This window comes from Alligator sinensis, unplaced genomic scaffold, assembly GCF_000455745.1.
Source record: "Alligator sinensis unplaced genomic scaffold, ASM45574v1 scaffold876_1, whole genome shotgun sequence".
NCBI classification, from domain to species: Eukaryota; Metazoa; Chordata; order Crocodylia; family Alligatoridae; genus Alligator; species Alligator sinensis.
Window position 1 is genome coordinate 1,405,523 of NW_005841938.1, and position 20,193 is coordinate 1,425,715.

A 20,193-nucleotide genomic window follows, 5' to 3' on the forward strand; every position below is an offset into this window, starting at 1 on the left:
ATTCATTCAGCAAAAGCATCTTCCTGCCCAGGAGAGAGAAATTTTGTAAGGGGGCTACATGAAAGAAGGACGCAACATTACTTTTATGTATCCTCTCTAGGTTTTGTTTATGCATAATGCTACAGTGATGGATGTCTCAGACAGTGCCTGGGCTATAGGCAGAACCGTCTCAAGAGAGCATGCTTTTCAAAGCTTTCAATTATGCACCAGCGGGATTCATATTGCTGGAAGTCAAATGGCAATTACAACCAAGTGCTAAGAGTGGTATTACCCATCTCGCAAGCTGGGATTCGGAGTTGGGCTGACAATTTGGAAATTCGACAGCATGATGGAGAATAACTAGAGACTGGAGTACAGACAATTGTGTCTAATAATGATGTCAACATCTGTACTTTGCAACCTGTGAATGGAAGCAGTTTTTAAATTTTCTTCTAGATAACGGATTTATCACATAAATAAACATTTATATAAACCTTATCTTCTGATGCTTTCAATTAACAGAATTGTTTTTCACAATGAAAATAAATGGCTGTAATTTTCCATCTGTCTGTAAAATAGATTGACGTGTTGTTATGTATTAATGGTTAATACGTTGTCACAGGTTCCTACTTCAGACACCTCCAATATTGTATCCATTTCATGTTCGCTCCTAGAGGATACCTTACCTTCAAAGCCTCATCCAGCATACCATCCCTGTAGGGGATAGTCTTTTCAACTATTCTGGCAGGTTTTCACTATACTTTGATCCATTTGGTCAAACAAGTCCTTTCCATGTGGTTTGGCAGGGAGGCCGAAGTGGCTCTATCCTGAATTAGCTTTGATAAAGCTGCACAGAAGGGGGAGACCAATAAATCTAATCCAGCCAAAGAGAATAACTAGAGGCTAAAATCTTACTGCAAAGGGAGCACAACATAAAAATGTATACATAGAAAAAAGCCTTGCAGATAATTATCTACTATTCTTGCTTATGCTTGTATTGTGTTCCAGTTCACTTTTAACAATAACCCTTACTGCATGAGTACTCTACAAATACTATAGCTGCTGCTTGTCGTTGTTGTTAAATGCAAATCCCAGAAAACCTGAATTGATCCTGCTTAAACATTAAGCCACATGCCTATATCCTTGAGTGGGTTAAGAGACCGTGCAAAATAAGCTTGAGAAAGAAATGATAACCTCTAGGCATGTCTAGACATAGAAGTCATGCTGCTATAGCCATCTCATTATAATTAGAGACCCACCCCCATGCTGGCGCATCTGTGCTGCAGTTTGAGTGTTGGTGGCAGCCTATGTAGACATATATCTAAGCTAGTTCCAATCTAGCTAGCTAGGGTATCAATAGCAGCGAAGACGTAGAGGCATGGACTTCCAAGTGGGCTAGGTGCACGTGGAAATGTGCTGTGAGTCCTATGTAACTGTATCTTCACATGCGTAGATACCGAGCTGAATCCATGCTAACTCAGGTGTATAATATATAGCCCTAAATGAAGAACAGTTGGCTGGTGGTAACTGGAATATAATCAGCTGTTTAAAAAGGTCAAATATCAGAGCTGTTGTGTAGTTAATCTATACAATAGAGAGGGGAAAAAAATAAAAAAAATAAGGATGCAATTAAACACTCTGATGAACTGAAGGTGGGGATTTTAAGTCCAATGGTGGTAAACAGGACCTGGAGGGCAGAGTCATGGTGTTGAGAGGTGACTTGTGTCATAACCCAAAGGTATGATTTTGTGTGTGCTTCGGCACTAGAATTATCTCTGCCAAATTACAGCTTCGTTGCACGGTAGAGTTGTCTACTGCAGAGGAGAACCCTGGTGCAAGGACGAGTTTCCTGCCTATTTGTGGCTTCCTTTGCAGGGTGCATTGCTCAAGTTGCAAGAGAAATGCACGGTGCAAAAGAGTTCCCGCCACCCGCATGCAAATTTGTTCCCCGCTATTGGCTAGTTCTAAATTATTCCCACGTGGCGGCTAACGATTGGCCTGTTAGCCGTATAAGAGGCTTGAGCGGTTTCCGCCCAAGCCGAAGAGGACTCCACATCCATCTCATGGGGACTCTGGGTACACGGCAGGGTAATAGAGACCCTGTGTGAGATTCAGAGGAGTTTGGCGACCTGATCCATCGCCCACCTCTTCCCGTCTTCGAGCGACAAATTTTATAAGACGTATTTACGAGGTTTTGATTTTGGTGGCGCGCTTGCCCACGGCATCCGGAGCTCTGTTTCTGTGGAGCCTAGCAAACTCCACGTGACTGTGCGTGTTGTTTCTGTCTGTAACCACAACTCAAGCAAGTTTTCCAGCCTACACTGCAATCACCTTCAGTGTAAGTAAACACTCTTTAAATCTACCGCTACGAGTCTGTGCCTAATTCTAGCTTGTCGCGCGCCCTCTCTGACCCCGCGTGCCCGGGCTGCTGGCCACAGCCCATGCAGAGCACGAAAAAGGGCCCGGGTCGCACCTGGCCCGCACAACTTGATCCTTGGAAGTAGGCAACAAGAAGAAAAGATAAGTTAGTGGATGGCAAATAGCAGAGGGAACAGGGTTGCTGTATTGGAGAATGAGCAGAAGCTAAAACAGAAGAGAGGTTGTTGTGGAAGAAGGGGAGGTCCTACAAGAAGAGAGATATGACAGAAATAAGCAAGGAACTGGCATCTAAAAAGGAAGGAAGCGAGATGTAATGAAGAAAAGAAGGGAGAAAACCTGAGGAGCACAGACAGCAGGAAGAGGCAATTCAAGATGACTAGAGATTTCTTACGAAGAAGAGTACGTAGTTGATCTAAACACTGGAGGAGCATGATATCTGCTTGCAGCAAGGATCCAGACTCTGAGTCTGAAGCTAAAAAGGATTCTGGTGGAGCTGGGAAGGATCCACTGGTCCCCTCTTTATTTTGGGAGAAACAACACTGGCTGGAGTGGATGGAGGATGACTACACTAGGCGGGGATGACTTGCAGACAAGTTGGAGGTTCAGACACTCTTTAGGAAAAAATTTCTAGTCCCTAAAGAAGGAGGATGAGAATATGTCAGTCTAAGCAAGGTTGATGAAATGAGTGGTATAAACTGGCTGTGAATAAATTTTAGACTGGGAAGAATATTATTAAGAATCAAAGGAGTGAGGTTCTGAAACAACCTTTTGATAGGAGTAGTAAGGACAAGAAACCTTGCTAGCGTCAAGATAGACTGTGATATGCTGATGACGGGTGTTATATATAGTGCTTCCTGTGACAGCACGGGGACTAGGTTTGATAACTCCAGACGTCCGTTCCAGTCTCCTATGGCTTTGGGGGAAGAAACAAAGCTGAAATGTTATTTTAAGACTTGTTAGGTTTTTTATTCTGTACCATATTTTATATCATTTCAAGTCTCTTCTTAGTTTTAAAATTGCTCGTAGTTATGCACATACTTGACTAAAAGGTTATCTAGCCTCCAAAGAAGCACGGACTTGGGATAGTCTCTGGCTTACTTCCTCTTCAGATTAAAATGTTCCAAAGAAATCGCAGCATAATGTTCATGCCTCATGAAATATTCTGAAACCTGTGATAGACTGGGTCTTTATTATATTTTATAATGCTCTGCACTCTTACCACCTTTCATCAAAGTATTTCAAAAGCTTTCCATATATTTTAATATCCCTTTTGAGGGAGGTTAAACTGAAGCAGAGGGAGATTAGGTGACTTGTTTAAAGTCATTCTTGGGCCGGCTGGATTAGAATCCAGAAGCCGGGAGTTGTGATGACTGCCTTTGTTTTACACGGAGCTGGTTTAAATGCAAATTGCGGATGCTACACAAAAGCAGTTGAAGATTCGTTCAGTCTAGTCCAATATATTTTAAAGCGCTGCATGCATGACTACCAGGCTTATCCCAATTTGAAACAAATGTTATGCGCATATATTTGTAGTGAACTGGGAACTAACATGCTTTTCCTTTACAGCCTAACGTGTTTCTGAAATTAAAACCTTCACATGTTGCTGGGTGTGTTCTTACCCACTCCGGCGATGATGTTGCTCGACTGTGATGTAGAGGACACACTTGAGAGAGAATGAATGAAATTTCACATTGTCGTGGTGTAATGGTCTCCTGCTGATACATAAATGCCTGAGTGGAATTGAAGGCATTTATTGAAAATGAACAGAGAAGCAGGGCCAAGATGTTTAATTTTAAAATGAGACATTCATCACTTGACACTTGTTCCTTTACATAATTTCGATTGTACTAAATGATTCATCGTGAAGATGTTGTCGCTTTACCTGTTGGCAACAGCTACTCAACAGTAACGGTATTGGAAAGAGGTATTTGGAAATGGGCCCCATTCTGCATTTTGGCGAATGGCTAATTTGCAATTCTTAAAATATATACCGGCGGCTGTCAGTAGCAAAATCGATTGGCAATCTCGGTCACTGAGTTGAGAGCCTGTTTTTTCAGAAGGTTAGGTGCCTGGTATTCCCTGAACATGTTGAGGATGTTAATCCTGTTCATGTTTTGCTTGCTTATCCATTTGTAAGCATTTCCACAGGTCTCATCACAATAGCCTTTTGCCCCCAAACATGAATCGCTTTCTATTCCATAGTTTCATAGTTTCATAGTTTCAGGGTCGGAAGGGACCTAATAGATCTTCTAGCCCGACCCCCTGCCAGGGCGGGAGAACAACCCAAAAAAAAAAAAAAAACCAAAAAAAAAACCACACACCCTAAAAACAAAAACGGGACTCAAATGAGTCCAGCCAGGTAAGTATCCAGCCTCTTCTTAAAGACCCCCAGGGTAGGGGCCAGCACCACCTCCCTTGAAAGTTGGTTCCAGCTCCTAGCCGCCCTAACTGTGAAGTAGTTTTTTCGGATGTCCAATCTGTACCTCCTCTCCATCAACTTGTGCCCATTACTCCTTGTTATGCCAGCGGGGGCTAGGGGAAACAGCGTCTCCCCCAAACCCTTCTGGTTCCCCCTAGTGAGTTTATAGACGGTCACCAGGTCCCCCCTCAGCCTTCTCTTGTGGAGGCTGAATAGGTTCAGGTCCCGCAGTCTCTCACTGTAGGGTCTGCCCTGTTGTCCCCGGATCATGCGGGTGGCCCTCCTCTGGACCCTCTCCATGTTGTCCACATCCCTCCTGAAATGGGGCGCACAGAACTGGACACAATACTCCAGCTGCGGCCTGACCAGAGTCGCATAGAGGGGAGGATCACCTCCCTGGCTCTACTCGAGATGCACCTGTGGATGCACGACAAGGTCCGGTTAGCCCTGCCAACCATGACCTCGCATTGTCGGCCCATGTTCATCTTGGAGTCAATAATGACACCAAGATCCCTTTCCGCCTCCGTGCTCTCAAGTAGGGAGTTCCCCATCGTATAAGTGTGCTGCTGGTTCCTACTACCCAAGTGCAGCACCCTGCACTTGTCCGTATTGAAACGCATCCTGTTCCTGTCTGCCCACCCCTGTAACCTATCCAGATCCTTCTGCAAAGAAGGATTCCGCATCAGAGCTTCCTCGTCTTCAACGGGGAAATAGCGTCTGGGGTACAAAGCCTTAAGCAGGTTGTCCAAGATGATCCATGAGATGAGAAATGGAAGTCTCCTCACCTGACTGCTTCAGAATCAGAACAGACTCCTCCTGATTTCTCACGTGGACCCTTGGTCCAAAGAAAGTGTCAGAGTGAAGATGGCCTCTTGGTTACTGTGGTTAAAGCAGGCTGGTTTTTTTTAGCCAATAGTACACAAGGGAGTAATGTGGCTATCATTAATTCAGCCACCTTCGACTCCCCAGCCTCAATGACCAGGCACCCGTTTACTGGCGGGTAGCCTTTGCAGGTCCAGATTAAGACTCAAATTCTTGCCTTTGGAGCCGTGATGAAATGCCTTACCAAGGCTGCCATTGTACCCCCAACCCCAACAACTCAATAACTATCCCTGATAGTGGAAGTTGCTGGACTGACAGAGATGATTATAAGCTTTGCATGACGTAAGTAAGGTAAACAGGCCCTTTTATCCTGTTTTAACCCATGCAGAGCAAGAAGGGGGCTAAGCTTTTCTGATAACTCCATTTATAAGGTACCTAACACAAACTCCAATATAAAGTATAAATGTAATATTGACTTTTCAATGTAGAAAATGAACCCACGCTGACATTTCCAGAGATGGCTGGAATGAGGAAACCGTATAGCCTCCAAAGCCATTCATGCCCTAGTGAAAAAGATCTACGTCTTCACAAATATGCCAACAACTAATAAGATAGTAGGCTCAACAAAAGGCAAAGAACAAACCATGGTAAGCAATGTGCCATAAGGGCAGCGAATGGAGCGGTTCCTGTTGTTAAGTTTTACAGCAAGAACCTGAGTGAAGACTGAGAGGCTAAAACCAGCTGGCGATCTGGCCCAGGGGCACTGCAGCACTGTTCATAACAAATGCCGACTACATTGGACATGAATAGGGAAAAACGAGAGGTGCCCAAAACCCTATGTGTTGGTACCTGGACTGGGGTGAGTGAATCTCCCATTTCCTCCCAGGGTGCACTTTAATGCTGCTAAAAGTCCAATGGAGCCTACAGACCTCATTGCTTGCAGGTCTTAGACAGCAGATAATAGTTTCCTCTTCAAGGCTCATCTGCCTTATGTTAAAGTGATTGACAGACCAGAGCATTTTAGTGCAATCCTTTTTCTATATGATATTGTTTGCATTTTTTTTTTTTTTTTTAGTGAGAGTTTTGGGACATCAACCTTCTGATTGACATCTTCACACAGAAAACATGAAGGCTTCCCTTGTGTGTCTTGGCTTTATACTATCTCAAGGAGATTGATTTGTGACACAGCTTATTTTTCTTCCAGTGCATTACACTGCTGTACTGTGGAGTATCATTTTCTTTTCTATCTCGATCGATAGCCTCCTGACAGATTATTATATCACCCTATGAATTGTCCCTAAAGGTTGGGCTTATTACTTCCCAATAATTGACTATTTGTTTTCAATCACGGTGCAATCATCTCATCTACTTAAATTGCTAATGTTTTTTGAAAGGTCAAACTCAAGGTAGCCTGCAATTTTTTTTCAGCCTCATCCCTTTTTCTTTTGTTACATACTATTGTTTAAAGAGGTTCAGGCTCAGTTCATTAAGTGTTGGAAGCTGAGGTCTGGACTGTTTCAGGCTCAGATTTGAGGATATAGTTTTCCATCGCTGGTGCAAAGGATCTCCAGGATTTATTTGTTGGCTTCCTTCAGTATGTTTGAGAAATACAGTTTCCGTATGGCGCCACATGTGCCCTGACTATAACACAAGAATTTCTGGTGTTCATGTATAATATATAACACCTCCTTCCCCGCCTTTAAGTAATCTGTGGAAAGCATTTTGGGGAAAGCATGCACACCCTACAGAGCAATTATTCTCAGCCAGGGTGCTATGGTATGTCTGTTAGGTGTGTGAACATGATTCACAAGATAAACCCAGAAGTCTCAAATAGGAATCCATGCTGTTAAGACCATTCTGACCTGTCATGGTCTTCCTGAGTTCTTTGCAACAGAGGGATAGCTCTATTAGCTTTCCCTGCTTTCTTGATTACAGAAAAAATAAGAACTGGTATTTTCCTGACTTTAAAAAGGTTGAGTACTAGAGCTGTGCAAAGCTTAATTCCTTGACTTGATTCGGTGGCTGAATCTCTGAATCCAAACTGAATCGGAAGACCCTTTCATCTCTCCAAATCGAATCGGAACCCTCTGAATTGATTCGGAGAGATTTGGATGTAGAGCCAACTTTAAATGTTTTTTCTACATGCCTCTAGGTAGCAGGGGCTCATGAATGCTGCGATGCTGGGGTGGATGGAGCGTCCCACAGGAGCACAGGGGGCAGCAGACCTGGAAGTGGATCAGAAGCAGTGCTCCCCCCGGTTCGGCGACTGGTGCCTCCTGGGTCTGGGTGGGTAGCTGGGGTCCCCCCGCAGCCAATCCTTGAGCCGGAGGGTGTGAGGGGCCTTACATGCTCACCAGTGGACCCTTCCGGTCCACTTCTGGGTTCGCCACCAAGCACATGGAAGGCCCCCCCACGCTCCTGTGGGACGCTCCATCTGCCCCAGCATCGCAGCATTCACAAGCCCCTGGTACCTTGAGGTACGTATCAAAAACATTTAAAGCTGTGTCTAGGTCCGAATCGCTGATTCTCCAAATCGGCATCAAATCTTCAGATTTGGATTTAGCTGAATCAAATCGGGGGCAGTGATCCGAATCAACGAATTGAATCGCTGTCCCTGATTTGGGCCAAATCCGAATCGAGTAGGGCCCACTTTGCACACCCCTCCTGAGAACCACTGCTGTAGAGAATAAGATGGTGGTGATCGCACTGGACCCATCTTATCAAGGCTCTTACCGTGCATCAAACTTACTTGTGTTGCAATACAGCTCCCAGCTTTACCAATAATGATCAGGGCCCGCTGTGCTAGGTGACCGCACCGGCATAGGGTATGTACTCCTTGCCTACTTCCTCCATAGAAACTATAATTTAAATTGAGAAAACCTGGCAGTCTGTATGGGAAATGTCCAAACCAAATAATAATTCTTTTAAGGCTGCTCAGTCCACTTTTAAATAGTGTTATGCTAACAAAACAAATTTCAAAATGAGAAATTTGTCTACCTTGTTGCATGTTGATGACAATTTAATGGCAAATGATGTGTGAAGCATTGTCAAATATAGTGTATACGATAAGGTGCTACTAAATATTAATCTCCCAGACAATGTGTAACAAAAGGTTTGAACTGTAAATTGACCCTGATAATAGAGGCAGTTAATTTTTTTCTTCTATTTCTTTTCTTTTCTCCTTTCTTCCTCATTTGCAGTGGCATTTATGATTGCACTATTTGCTCTTTCTCATTTTGTCTGACGCATCATATTATCCGCTTTAATGGTTTTATATCCTAAATTGTTAACCCCTGTAGAAAATATATGCAACAACTTATTCTCTCTACATTAGGCATGGGTGCACTATTTCTGAGCGCACCTTAATCGGTACCTTTTGATGATTTTTATTAAAAGAAAAAAAATTCTTTTGTTGCTTGTTTCGTACCTGATATGAAAATGCTAGCATCCCTGTTAAATTGCTGCTGGGCTAAGCAAAAGATGAATAATTGCATCTCTCTCTCTGAAAAGTTTTGTAGTCAATCCCATCCATATTTTGTGATGGACAAAGCTCATCACTAGCACCCATTGACTTTAAAACATAGTGGGTTAAATTCAACACTGAACTCCACTGAAAGGATAGAGTTACTTCAGGGAAGAGTTTGGACTAATATGAGCACATTTACTGGTGAAATGATGGTAAGGGAAATATCAGCCTAAATTTTAGCTAGTCTCTTTAGAGTCATTTCTGTAGTTTCAGGTGCCATGTCTGGCCCTGAAATGTCCTTGTTCTTTTAGAAATAATTTTGCAGTCATGCTTACTGGTTTTTCAGGTGTCATGGCTTGCTCTTTCTTGCCACTGTGTTATAGATGTGCTCAAACAGGCAAAGTAATTGCTAAAATGAAAACTCCTTATTGAAAGTAGGTTCATAGCAAACAATCATGTTTTTAGGGCTAGTTGTAGAAGCGCTGTAACTCCCATTGATTTAAAAATGAATTGGGTACCTGCATATCATTCAAAATCTTGTTCTAAAAAAACTACTTGGGTTTCTGTGCAAGTCAGTGCATTTTACCTCTTATTTGTAGGTCTCAAAGCACTTTATAAAGGTAGGGCTCACTATCCTCATCTCCTATAGATGAGGGAAAGCAGGATCAGGGATGTCCTATCACTTGCTCAGTCTGCTGCCCTCGTTCAGTCTTGTCTTTTTTTGAATGGAGCAACAGATAGTTCATTTCTCTGCTCTGTCATTTGTTCCCATCTTTAGAGGAAGCCCAATGCTCAGCAGGACCTTAGTAACCCATCCGTTGGGCTCTCAGTTTTGATCACCGACTAGGAATCTGGAGCTGGTGCCATGAAATGCATATTGCTTGTTGTCTAATCATTCCATATCCAGCACAATAGTTAGAGAAAGGTGATAAGAAATGGAAAGATGATGAAGAAGTGTGAGGGTGGAGTGAACCATTATCCAGTTCTGATGTGAACTGGTTGAAGTCTGAACATCCCAGTATAGACTGTAGCCTCTGAATTCTCTTCTCCATCCTAAGGCACAGAAGGTCTCTCAATATGTTTGCTGGGACGCGTTTTAACCTTGTATATGTTTCTGAACCAGCTTTGACCAGAACCCTGCTGAAGTTACAGGCTGAATTGCTGCAGTGTCCACTGGAGTAGAAAAATAACATATCCCAAGAGGCCGGTGTCTGAAATGTATAGCTTTAATCTTCTTTTTCATCATCCAGTAGAACTGCACTTCCATTGAGATGTGCTTTTACTCTGAGTCTTCCTGTGCACATCTCCAGTGAGATGTAGACAGTATAGACTCATTGGATACAATCCTGGCACCATTCAAGATAATGGCAAAACTCCTGCTGACTTCAGTGGTATCAAGATTCCTGACATTGTTTAACAGACTCAGAAATGACAAATCTTGTTTAAAAAATGCTTATTGCTTGAATGGCTAACGTGTTCATATTTCATATAGGGGGAATCCACTCGACACAGCGTACTCTTGTAATTGCACTGCTGCTTCACCACGGCATGGGTCTATCATAATGTTTTGTTTTGTTTTGCTTTTTTCCCCAAGCCCTGTGTTGCTATATTTTGTTAAATGATTGGGATATAATTGCTGGGTATCTTTTCCAAGAGTATGAATATTATTAGTGGAATTAGTTTGCTTTCCTGTTATCCAGGGCCACACAAAAACTAAAATTAAACTTAACTTCATTTCTTAGACAAGACCATCTTGTTGTGTCTGTTCAAAGATGCCCTTTCTTCTTTTTTTCCCCTTAATTTAGTCAATGCACAGGAGTGAATATCTAAAAGACTTAATAGCGGTGATAAGCTTTTTTTCTGTAGTGCAGAGAAAAATCAAATCTGACCCATAAGCTCCTGGGGGCAAGGGACCGTGTTTTTCCAGAAGTTAGTGCAGCACCTAACATGATGGTCCATTATCCTAGTTTATTTTCAACTTTTTAGTATATTGTGATTCATCTAGAATATTTCTTCTAATCACAAACAGAACGGTACAAAATAGCAAATGGCTTTTAAGATTCTAATCTGCCACTAATTGCTTTTCCTGTAGGATGTGGAAACTTTCCTAGAGAAGCTTTTCTGTTCTGTCCCTTCTTTCATGCTCCAAAATGCTTTTAAATAAAGTTTTATAACAGACCTTGATTTTCAAAAGTAGCCAAATTCATTCCTGATGCAATGCTACTGTGTTCATGCGTTAACAATGATCTAAAAGGACAAGTCTCTGCAGACTAAGGGTACATACAAACATTACATTTACTTTGTGATCTACACACCCAGGTGTGAAAGCATTTACAGGACTTAGATGAGATCAGGCATGCCATTTTTAGGGCAAAGTTAGTTCTTGTCAGACAAGAATTAACTTTAGATTGGCTTGGGGTGGGGTTAACCCAGCCTAGAGAATACCTGCATGCTTTCACAGCACAGCCCTGGGACAGGGAAAGCCTAGCCATTCTTCACAGCCCTGGGGCTATGCTGTTTTTACCTCCCCTCACCCCCGAACCCAGACTGGGTTATTTTTACCCCCTACTTAGACTGGGAAGCACCCCCTGCAGACCCACCAGTCCACTCCCAGACCTGCCATCCCCTCCCTGCTCCCCAGCTTACTTAGGTCCATCTGCCCATGCTGCCTCATAGCAAGCAGCAAATGCTTGTACACAGCGATCCCAAGTCTAGTTTAAGTGGCTTAAACAAAGCCACTTAAAGCTGAGCCAGGTCCCACAAATGCTTGTTTGCACTCTAAAATAGTTATACTGTTTGAAGGAGATAAGACACACCAGAGGAGTTTTCTGAGGCTGCAAGCTTCTGCCTTTTCAAGAAGGAAAAATACAAAACATGGAGAGGAGGCAAGAATCTCAAGGTTTAATATCGTCTACCATCTTGGAGTGGTAGTGAAGGATCTAGAGTAGGGGTAGGCAACGTTTTTTGGCCAGAGTGCCAAAAACCCCCCACAACGTCTACCTTGGAAGGTGCCCAAGTGCTAACATGACAGAGCCCGGAGCAGCTGTTTGCAGCTTCCTGGCTGCAGCAGGCCCACGGAGCCCAGTCTGCTTGCAGCAGGGCTTGCAGCCTCCCAGCCACCTGCTGGGAGCAGCCTGAGCTCCGTGGCTGGCAGCAGCTGCTTGGAGCCCGGGCTGGCGGTGGTGTGCTGAGCAAAATAGCCTTATGTGCCATGCTCAGCATGTGTGCCGGGGGTTGCTGACCCCTGATCTAGAGTCATGTCTAGTGTACTTCCAGCTGCTTGGAACAGAAGGGTACAGAGGATGAGATGTGAAGGGAAAGGGATGTAGTCTTTGGCTTTAAAGGGGTCATTTGATTTGGTTATGGGACAGACTTAAGGGGAGCTGATCACTACTTGACAGAGCCCTTATTGGTTAGAGAGCTGGCAGGAAGTCTTTTGACTGTCTCATTGGAGGATGGGATGACTGCTCTAGAGGAGGAGATGAATCTTTCCCAATACAACTTGAGATAGATACATGATGATTTCCCCTAAAAAATAAACATACCAAATGGTACTACTTGTTTCTTTCCACTTGAAATGGAAATATAACTTTGAGTGACTGTTTTGTAAGCTAGAATTTTACAATTCAGATACTGAATATCTTGTGCCTGGAACCCATTTCCTCTGTTTTTATGCTTGATTCACTGCTAGAACAGATAGGACGATCTTAGAGAATTATGTATTTACTGGACTATATTTTAAGGTGGAGTTCAAGATATAGATTTGTGATTCATGGAAAAGGCTTTCTACTTGATAGGTTCAGTTCTGAAATGACCCTTTTGAATTTGTTGTGGCAGATTTCACTTTTCATCCTAGAATTTTATTTAGTAGTGCTAGAAGACTGGTTGACCTACTTTGCATCTTATGTTTAGTGCTGCTTACACATACAGGGTCTGATGCTGCAAATGCATGTATATGGCATATAGTGGATCCAGTGAGTTCGGTGCGACTGTTTCAGTAAAATTATTGATGTCTGCAAGCGTCCTCAGGGTCACAATCTGTGCACAGTAGCTTTAGCGCTTTGCATAGTTCTGTCCATTGTTTTAAGTTTTATGCTAAAGCACCGAACAGTTAAATGTAGTAAATTGTTTTGTTTTGCTTGTGCTTAAGGCAGAATGATCAATGTGTTGCCTCAATGACCTATTTTTTTGCAAAATTACCACTTGCACAAGAAAACCCGTCTCTCTAAAGCATTGCTTCAAGTCTTTTATTAAAATAAGCTGTTGTATTTTCTCAATGTAACTCTTAAAATACTAACTTCTATGTCATATATATGACTTGTATGTTTCCTTTCAGCTTTTTGAGTAACATTTTCAATTCTATACGTTCAGACCATTCATTGGAGAGAGCAGTTTTTTGTCAGTCCTAGTCATATTAATGTAGGAGTAAAGGCATAGACAGATGGTATACATACACTAGTTGTATATTGATAAATTATACCTGAGGAAGAATGGACAAATGTTTAGCTACCTGAGATAGTTGCACAAAGTGGTGGTCATTTCTAGGTGACAAGTAAGCATGCAGTAGCTTCTTGTTTACCAAAGAGACACTCCAGTATGGACGTGCACAGACTGTACCCCAAACCGGTGTCACCTAGATTTGTGGGGCTTTCCCTTAATTCTTTCAGGTTTGCTTCTGTATGGGATTACCCTGGTTGAGTGTTTGTATTGTTTTTCCTCATTGTTTACAATAGTGTGAGTGTGTCATTCGTCTAGTCCCTAACTGAAGTTTGTATACAGAAAGCAGTTCTGAACCCTGTAGGTAAAATTTTCCAAAAATGTTTAAGTCCCATTGACTTGGTCTCCTAAGTCAGTTGCTTTTGAAAAAATGTACCTTGGATCTCAGCAGACTTTGCTCAAGTTTTGACTTATGTTGGGATTTTCAAAAGCTAATTTGTGGACTATGGGTGTCTGTACACACCACGGGTTTGAATCCTCTTTAAATTAAATAGGTTTAAAAAATTAAAACTTTTTTTATTTTAGAGCATTGCATCTGTGTTTACACACACTAGGTGTTCAAATGAATTAAGCTTTGGAGCGTCGCATCTGTGTTTACACACACACTAGGTTTTCAAATGAATTAAGCTGGGCCCCTGGCTGGTGCCACAGGAGAGTGAGATGGTCCAGCACTGCCCCCCTGACCTGGGCCCCACCCCATGCCCATGCCCTGCCATGCAGCTGTGGAAGCAGGGAGCTGGCAAACAAGGGGAAAAAAGAAAGAAACAACCACACAAGGAAAAAAAAAAGTAGAAGTAATTCGAAAGCAAAAGAGTTCAAAGGGGTGAACTACAAAAAGTCGCAGCACCATATGGTGGACAAAAAGGCTCATTACATGTCTTTGAGTGCCTTTATGTTTGTACACAATGAATCCATGGATGCAATGCTTTAATTCTTGGTGAGCCAAACTAAACTATGTCTAAGGAGTTTTAGTTTAATGCACAAGAAATAGTTTAAAGCATCGGGAAACCTTGCTCATGTAAACAGACATGCAGTTGCAGTGCAAGAAAGGGCAAAAATTGTGGCATGTACATGAGCCCTATAATAGGTGCAATTTTTCAAAAGCCCTCATTATTGCTGGAACTCTCTTCACATTGCAGCCAATGGTACAATGAAGCTGAGAGCAATACTGAGCATCTTTGACAAGTCTACCTGTAATGGTCAGCGAGTTGCCTTGATGGTTTGAAGACTTAGTTAGCAACACTGGACAAATTCAGGTTTAGGCAGAACCCGCATCTCTTAAAAGGTTAAAGCCTCAAGGTTTCCTCTAGTTTTGCTTTTAAGTCGCACTTCAGTGGCATTGTCTTCTTATTGAAGAATATATTGGGTTCCCCGTCCTGGTATACCTGGGGAACGTTCCCTGACGGGATGTTCTGAAGAAAGCAAGGCAGAGTGGCACCTTATAAACTAGCTCAGAGAAGCATGAGCTTTCTGCATGACCATCTTACTTTTTCAGATGTTAAAGTGAGGGTTACATGGTTTTGAAACATTTTCTTCCCTTGATCTACTAGAATCCTTGCTTGCTGGCCTTCAGATATGCTGAGAGATGTTTGTTTTCCTGGTTCTTTCCAGGGAAAGCAAAAGAAGGGATATGTGAGGGTAAGAAGAAGACACTGTGAAGGAAATGAGGGCCTGTCTCAGTATGCCTGAAGGTCACCAAGCAGGGGTTCAGGCAGACTAAAGGGAAAAATGTTTCAAAGCCAAGTAACCTTCACTTAGAAAATAGTGCTTGGAGTAAAATAGAGGTTAAATACTGCTGCCTCTCAGTCTATTCTCACAGGATGTGGAAGCAGATACCTCTTTATCTATCCTGTCGGTCTATTGAATTGTTAGATTGATTACTGATTTTTGCATGGCACCCTGGGCACTTATTGGGCATCTTTGTAACACTCTTTTAATATACTTTACAGGCAAAGGAAGGAGGACCTCTTCAGAAACGCCAAAGCAGCATAAGTGAGGACATCAGTCTTTGGTGAGTTCAATAACTGATATTCCTGCAAATCCAGAAGGGACTACTAAGGGGCAAATTGCATTTAACTGTAATATGACCCCTTCCGAACAAGAGCTTTTTCTTTTTATATTTCCGAACCTTTGCCTTTCAGTTCCTATATAGGAAATCTTAAGGCTGCCTTTCTGTTGAAACCTGTTGGTGAAATTTCAAACTTTTGAATTACTTTTGTTCTTTTAATGAGCATTACAAAGTCTGGCTATTTCTCTCCCTTGTAGCTCTTACTGGGAACCTTTCCAAGCTTCTGCCTCTGGGTTTTGTGGTTGTCAGAATTACAATGTATTCATATTTCATGTTGGAGATGCGCTAAACTCCACAATGAGTCTGTGAGCCGGGATCAAAATACTCGGTTGGTGGCATGGAAAAATGATGTTTTGTACGATAGATTTTATAACCATAGCAGAAAAGTCTCATTTGGTTTCACATTTGCCATGTCTTATTATGTGAAGTATCCGAAAATGTTCTATGAGAGTAATTTCAGTGGAAGGTATCTTTTTGACTGTGGCAGCATAGCCCTATACGAAGCCTAACAAGCATCTTCTGAACCATGTTCATTTAACTTAGACAAAAGTGAATTGAAATTGGAACCACATTGTATATCGTGTCTAAAAACAAGTACAGGAATAGCGTGTTATTAACAGAAACTAAATATTACTCACAGTTTGTAAGTAATGTGCAATAGTGGTGCACATGCGCACATTTCTCCATAAGTGATGAAATCTAATTTATTAGAGAAGGCCTAAGGGCTAGATCTGCTGGTTTTAAAGTCTTAGAGGGTTGGACACAACCGTGTCCACAACGCTTCTTAACGTACAACACTGCTTCCAGATATGCATACAGTACAAAGTGGTGGGCGTAGCGATGCCAAACAGCAGTTTTCCTCTACTTGAGGCGATGTTGACCTTGACTTCAGCGAGGCACTATATACATGCTATCTTGTGAAGCTCTAAAGCAAAAGTCCTGAGGCAATACTCAGCCAGAAGCACTGCCTACGCTAGATGACCGTAGAGAAAATGCAAAACTAGGGGATCTTGATTGAACAAGATGCCAACAATACCCGAGAGAAGATGCACGTGGCTTGTAAGATGAGCAGAGCTGTTCGGTTGGATCAGATTACCCATTTCCCTGATTTTGGTGACCTGCTTCCAGTGGTGGCCAGTGCCTGAATCTTAATACTTTGATAATGTGCCTGGATTATTGTTTGTTGCTATGGGGGAGAAGAAGGATTATAATACCAACTAACTCGGGTATTATCCATATGTCAAGAGGTTTGATATTCCCTGCCCTCCCCACCTCCTTCTAGTCTAAATTCTACTACAAAATGCTTTAAATGTTTTCAAGTTATCCAGAACTTGTTTTTTTTTAAATAAATATGGACTTCATGGCTTCCTGTTAAATATAACTTAACTGGCTGGGACTGGCTTACTACCTTATGGTGGATAATAGCTTGATAGTTTAAAAAAACCCAAACTTAATGTATTGGACCAATGCATTTTGATCATAGGATGTAAGCGAATGTCCAATTACGTTGTGATTGAATCTAGAAATTTGTTCACGTGATCTTTTCATCTAGGGCGGTGCAAACAAGTTAAAAGAATGGCAGCTTGGGTTAACACCATGATAGATAGTGCTAACTCCAAGAGGGGGAGGGCATGGGTCCGCTCATCTGTTGGAAACTAGAAGCAGATTCTTGGAGGGGGTAGCTCCTGGCGCTCCTGGTTTTGGACCAGTCATAAGCTGAACTAACCTGGGAGCCATTCAGCTTTTGATTGTCCCATGTAGGCCAAGCAGCTCAAGGAGCTGTTGTTCAGACACTATGGTTTCGTTCCACAGCCTGCGGTGATGGCAAAAAGTCAGGATTTATTCCACCTACTTTAAAGAATGTTAAAAAAAACACACACATTTCCAAACCAGTTCATTTTGGAGCAGCAAATACCATGGAGGATATATTTTTGTTGCCACAAGATGGCAGTCGCAGAGCAAACTTCTAACTGCAACACTACCTCTCTAAGATGCACGACATAAATTAACACTGCGCTCCTTGAGCTGCAAAGATGCCCATAAAACGGTGTAACAGCTGGAGAAAGGTAGTCTGCAGTAAAGGATAGGAAACCTGCATATATTTGCTTAAGCAGTGTTTCTTTTCTAACAAAACACAAGGCTTCAGTACAGTATGCAAATAAGCAGCACATACTCTCCACTGATTCAGTAATTTACCCAGGGTAACTTTTTCCAGTTTGTCTTCTTCAGCTTAATGACTGAGGCAAGTGGAATAATACAATATTATACTAATATATGTATAATAATTCTGCCATGGTAGTTACTGTGGAACTCTTTTTAATAGTATGGGGTTGTTTGGGTTTTTGTTTCAGCACTTTTGTTGAAGGGTGCATAATCGCATCTGATTATTTTCATGCTTCAGGGTTGAACGAGAAGAAAAAAATAAATCACCATAAAAATCAGTTTAGTGTGTTCTCTGTTTAAACTATTTTTGTAGGTTGAGGCATAGCATGACAATATTTTTACAGTGAAAATAACCAGTTCTATCGTACTCCGTTGCTGTAGGCTCCGCAGTTCACGTTTTTCTAAAGCACTCGCTCACTGTCTCCTCTTCCCCCTTTTCCTTGCTGCGTGAATGGCCATCGAAGCATGGCCAGAATTGGGTGAGGTGATGTGGACAAATTTTGATGAACCTGTTTTATCTGCAGCAATTTGGGGGGTTTTTTAGCTCTCTTCCAAGGGGCTTCCAGCAGAGTGCCCTAACGGGTGATCACTGCATTTGGGTGGATCTCTCTCCACCCTGACCTTGCTTCCCTTCATCTAAAATGGTCAGGCATCACTTTGTGTAACTGCAAAAATGAGTGCCAGTTGAACTGTGTTACAGGATACTGAAGAAGATGCTGCGCATCAGCTCCGAGTGGACAGATGCTTTGGTGCTTTCGATTGGAAACCCTGCTTGCAGGCACCAGGCTTTGAGTCTCTTGGCTGCCCGTGCTTGTGCCCACCTGTTCAGACGGCATCCTGCCTGCCCCCAAGTTCGTTGAGTTACTCGTTCTCTCTTGAGTAACTAATCCGGTCTTTTGTGAAGACCTTCTCTTGTGACACCAATGAAGCCCTTCTCCCTCATTTCCCTTGCAACTGGATGTACATGTTGTGTCCAAAAGGGAATTGAAAATATGAAGCAAGTAATGGTTAAAGGTGGCTCTGAACCAGGACAAATTATTGCAGCAGGGACTGTGAAAATACACAAAAGTCATAGGGATAATATGACATGGGGGCATTATAGAAACTCTTTAGGGCAGACAGTGGGAACTAGAGGAAAGGTAATTCTAATGGTAACATTTTATGTGGGACCACTCGGCCTCCAGTGTATGTATGACTGAAGGCTTGGGTATTACTTCTCATGACTGACCGCAACATACATCGATAACTTTTGCTATTCTAGCCAATACATTTTGTGCAGTTCTTGTGACTGGCTGGATTACATAAGACACTGATGAAAAAACATCTAATAGGATTTCTAATTTGTTTCTGTCTTGTGGGTCATGTGAATGCCACGTCTGAGTACTTCGGATACGTGGGAGACGGCAAACCTGCTGTCACACTTTACGCAGCTGCATTTCACTGAAAGGGCAAAAGGTGGCTGCTTCAGATTTGCCAGTCTGCCAGCGCTACAGTTACTGGAGTTAACCCAGTGACACCTCTTATTGTCTATTATATAGCTGTGCAGAGGAAGCCTGACTTTGTCCTTTGTGCTAGCAGTGGTGGTTTTGCCAACTTAATGGAGCAATTCTCGTTTGCTGTTCTCCAGCAGGAGTCTTGATAATGTTCTTTCAGAGCGATGATTGGATCGGTGCTATTGATTAGTGCCAGATTGAAACCATGGTGACTGAAGTTCTTCATTTAGTCCCAGAGCACATGGAGCGCAGGCAGGAGTAGCTTAAGTGTCTCCACGTTGCTGTACTAATGTGCCTCAAACCCAGCCTTGGAAGCAAACCCTACCAGAGAAGTGGGATTTGATATCCCATTTAGCACGTCGCCTCTCTGCTGACGCTTCCCCAAAGGGAGATGTATATTTGTGGTATTTACATGGATGCACTAGGAAATGCATTAAAAACAAGTGTGGTTTTTGCATTGGCCATGTGGTGATGCCAGTACTTCACTCCCAATGGCAAGACCTGAGCTAGCAACCTAAATGTGTAAGATGCTTATTCCTTCTGTCTACTGCTCTAGTCCCCAAGCAATTGTGTTTATGAAGAGCCCAAGTGACTTACTGTGAAGATATCGTTCTGAAGGTATCTTTTACAGCTCATTATAGTGCTATAGAGTTATGTAAATATTGTTTGTATCTCATCCCTCTACATAATACCAGCTAACAGCATTTAATTGTATTTTGCAGGCAGATTTCTGAATCTTTTTATATGTGCCTAAATACACCAGTGTATATATAACATTTTGAACAATTGAATGCCTGGGAAATGTCAGCGCACATTGTGTCGGCAAGTTTGAAATCCATTGTTTTATTTGAACATGCAGTTGCAGTAATTATGCATAAATCGAGTGGACTCTTGCTAATGCATTACA

The 20,193-nt window shown here is 42.4% G+C and overlaps 1 long non-coding RNA gene across 1 annotated transcript in view; it reads left to right on the forward strand.

Moving 5' to 3' along the window:
- Positions 1-20,193, forward strand: part of LOC112549601 — a 121,755-nt gene that overhangs the window by 12,866 nt on the left and 88,696 nt on the right. The window contains exon 2 of the long non-coding RNA XR_003093092.1: positions 15,512-15,573. This is a non-coding gene — a long non-coding RNA (uncharacterized LOC112549601). The remainder of the gene's footprint in view (positions 1-15,511; positions 15,574-20,193) is intronic.